This window comes from Dipodomys spectabilis, unplaced genomic scaffold (assembly GCF_019054845.1).
Source record: "Dipodomys spectabilis isolate Male_0828 unplaced genomic scaffold, ASM1905484v1 ptg000248l, whole genome shotgun sequence".
NCBI lineage: Eukaryota > Metazoa > Chordata > Mammalia > Rodentia > Heteromyidae > Dipodomys > Dipodomys spectabilis.
Genome location: NW_024870925.1, coordinates 1,004,579 through 1,008,804, shown reverse-complemented (window position 1 = coordinate 1,008,804; position 4,226 = coordinate 1,004,579).

Genomic DNA, 4,226 nt, shown 5'->3' with positions numbered 1-4,226 from the left:
GCCCAAAAGTGGGATTGCTGGGTCATAGGGGAGCTCCATGTGAAGTCTTTTGAGGAACCTCCATACTGCTTTCCAAAGTGGTTGAACAAGTTTACATTCCCACCAACAATGAAGTAAGGTTCCTTTCTGTCCACATCCCCTCCAGCATCTGTTTTTGTTAGAGTTCTTGATTTTTGCCATTCTAACTGGGGTGAGGTGATATCTCAATGTTGTTTTGATTTACATTTCTTTTATGGCTAGGGATGTTGAACATTTCTTCATGTGTCTATTGGCCATCCTTCTTTCTTCTTCAGAGAAGTTTCTCTTTAAGTCTTTCGCCCACTTATTTATTGGGCAGTTGTTTCTTTGAGGATTTGTTGTTGGGTGGTTTAATTTTTTGAGTTCCAAGTATATTTTAGATATGAGACCCTTGTCCGTTGTATGGCTAGTAAAGATCTTCTCCCAATCCGTGGGCTTTCTATTGATCTTGCTAGCTATGTCATTTGCCCTGCAGAAGCTCTGCAACTTTATGCAATCCCATTTGTCCAAACTTTCTTTGATTTGTTGTGTTTCCGGGTCTCTATTCAGAAAATTTCGGCCTGAGCCAAGGAGACCTAGGGTTTCTCCTATTCCATCCTGTAAAGTTTTCAGAGTGTCTGCTTTGAGTTCAAGGTCTTTGATCCATTTGGAGTTGATTCTGGTGCAGGGTGATATATAAGGATCTAGCTTAAGTTTTCTACATGTACTTAACCAATTTTGCCAGCACCATTTACTGAAGAGGTTGTCTTTCTTCCATTCTATTGTTTTAGCTCCCTTATCGAAGATTAGGAATGGCTATAGGTCTGTAGGTTCGTTTCTGGGTTTTCAATTCTATTCCATTGGTCCTGAGGTCTGTTCTTATGCCAATACCAAGCTGTTTTGATTACTATGGCTTTATAGTAGAGTTTGAAGTTTATTATTGATATTCCTCCAGCAGTGTTCTTTCCATTGAGGAGCGTTTTTGCTATTCGGGGTCTTTTATTGTTCCATATGAATTTTTGGATTGCCTCTTCTATTTCCTTGAAGAATGAGGTTGGAATTTGGATAGGAATTGCGTTGAATTTGTAGATAGCCTTGGGAAGTATTGCCATTTTCACGATGTTAATCATTCCAATCCAGGAGCATGGGAGGTTTTGCCATTTTTTAAGTTCTGTGTTGATTTCCTTTTTCAAGATTTTAAAGTTTTCATCATAGAGGTCCTTCACTTCTTTAGTTAAGTTAATTCCTAGGTATTTTATTTTTTGTGGGGCTATTACAAATGGGGTTGTTTCCTAATTTCAGCCACACTTTTCTCATTATTGGCATACAGAAAAGCCATTGATTTTGGGGGGTTAATTTTATAACCTGCTACTTTGCCAAAGTTTTGAATCAGCTTGAGTAATTTGGGAGTGGTGTCTATGGGATTCTTTAAATACAAGATCATGTCATCTGCAAAGAGGGAGAGTTTTATTTCTTCTTTCCCTATTTGGATCCCCTTTATGTCTGCATCTTGTCTTATTGCTGTAGCTAGGCATTCTAATATTAGATTGAAGAGAAGTGGAGAGAGTGGGCATCCTTGTCTTGTTCCTGAGTTAAGAGGAAATGGCTTTAGTTTTTCACCATTGAGTATAATGCTGGCTGTAGGTTTGTCATGTACAGCCTTTATTGTATTGAGGAATGTTCCATGGATTCCTAATTTTTCCAAAACCTTCATCATTAAGGGGTGTTGGATCTTGTCGAATGCTTTTTCTGCATCTATTGAGATAACCATGTGGTTCTTATTCATGCTTCTGTTGATGTGATGAATAATATTAATTGATTTGCGTATATTGAACCAGCTTTGCATCCCTGAAATGAATCCTGTTTAATCGTGGTGTATGATTTTTTGGATGAATTGTTGAAGTCGATTGGCCAAAATTTTGTTGAGAAGTTTTGCATCAATGTTCATCAAAGAAATGGGTCTATAGTTCTCTTTCTTTGATGAGTCCGTGCCTGGTTTTGGGATAAGGGTTATGATGGCTTCATAGAATGTGTTCGGTAGTGAGCTTTCTCTTTCAATTTCATTGAAGAGTTGGAGGAGTATTGGTGTGAGCTCTGCTTTGAAGGCCTTGTAAAATTCCGCTGTAAAACCATCTGGTCCTGGACTTTTCTTAGCTGGGAGGTCTCTTATTGCTGTTTCTATTTCAATGCTTGATATGGGCCTGTTAAGCTGGTTTAACTCATCTTGGTTTAGTTTTGGCATGTCAATATTTGCTAGGAAAAGGTCCATTTCTGTCAAGTTCTCAAACTTATTCGCATAAAGTTTTGAGAAGTATTCCCTTATAATGTTCTGAATCTTGGTTGTTTCCGTGGTGATGTTTCCATTCTCATCTCTGAGTTTATTAATTTGGGTGTGTTCTCTTCTTTTTCTGATAAGATTTGCTAAGGGTCTGTCAATTTTGTTAAGTTTTTCGAAGAACCAACTCTTTGTTTTGTTGATTCTTTGTATAGTTTTTTTGGATTCTAATTCATTTAATTCTAATTTAATTTTCATTATTTCTTTCCGTCTACTGGTTTGGGGTTTATCTTGCTGCTCTTTTTCAAGGAAGTTTAGATGTGTCATTATATTGCTAGTTTCAGATCTCTCCAATTTGTTGATGTAGGAGCTCAGAGCTATAAACTTGCCTCTGAGTAGTGCCTTTGCTGTGTCCCAGAGGAGCTGGTAATTTGTGTGTTCAATTTTGTTGAATAGCATGAACATTTGAATTTCCTTTCTAATCTCTTCCATGACCCACTCTTGATTCAGCAGTGTGTTGTTCAGCCTCCATGTGATACCGGACTTTCTTTGGTGGCTTTTGGTGTTGAGTTCTAATTTTATTCCCTTGTGTTCAGAGAGAATGCAAGGTATAACTTCAATGTTTCTGAATTTAGACAAGTTTGCTTTGTGGCCTAAAATGTGGTCTATTTTAGAAAACGTTCCATGTGCTGCTGAGAAAAATGTGTATTCTGATGCTGCTGGGTGAAATGTTCGGTAGATGTCTGTTAAGTCTAGTTGATCTATGCAGCTGTTTAGATCTGCGGTTTCTCTGTTGAGTTTCTGCCCAGTTGATCTATCTAGTGGGGAGAGTGGTGTGTTAAAATCCCCAACAATTAATGTCTTTGGATCTATATGGGATTTGAGGGAAAGTAGTGTTTCTTTGATAAATTTGGGTGCTCCATTGTTTGGCGAATAGATATTTAGAATTGTAATATCCTCCTGAAGGAGAGATCCTTTAATTAGTATGTAGCGACCTTCTTTATCTCTTCTCACGAATTTTAATTTGAAGTCTATTTTATCTGATATTAGGATTGCAACTCCCGCCTGTTTATGGGGGCCGTTTGCTTGGTAGATTTTTTTCCAGCCTTTCACATTGAAAATGTGTTTGTTTTTACGGGCAAGATGTGACTCCTGCAGGCAGCAGATAGAAGGGTCTTGTTTTTTAATCCAACTAGACAGTCGATGTCGCTTAATTGGAGAGTTCAGTCCGTTAACATTAAGAGATAGGACTGAGAGGTATTTGAGAGTTCCTGCCATGTTATCCTCCTTCTTGGGGGCTGCGAAAACTGGGTTCTTCCTATTGTTCTTGGATTCTCAGTTTGGGTGCAGTTTCTTGGCCTTTGTTGCGGTCTTGTTGGTTTTCTATGTGTAGGACATCTTTAAGAATCTTTTGTAGGGCAGGTTTGGTGGAGATGTATTGTTTCAATTTTTCTTTGCTATGGAAGGTTTTTATTTGGCCTTCAGTTATGAAGGAGAGTTTAGCTGGGTACAGTATTCTTGGTTGATAGTTGTTTGTTTTTAGGGCATGGCATACATCATTCCAGGCTCTTCTTGCTTTGATTGTCTCTGCTGAGAAATCTGAGGTGATTCTAATTGGTTTCCCTTTATAGGTGATTACCCTTTTCTCCTTGACAGCTTTAAGGATATTTTCCTTGGTCTGAGTTGATCCTGTGTGGATTATAATGTGACGGTGGGATGTCCTATTCTGGTCTGGTCTATTTGGGGTTCTAAAAGCTTCTTGTATCTGAATAGGCCTATCTTTTTGTATGTTTGGGAAGTTCTCTGCTAGGATCCTGTTAAACAAATTTCCTAGACCATTAACTTCTGTTTCTAGGTGCTCCTCTACACCCATTATCCTTATATTAGGCCTTCTGATGGTGTCTTCCAGGTGTTGGATAGATCTATCATATTTCTTGGACTTGTCTTGGATGGT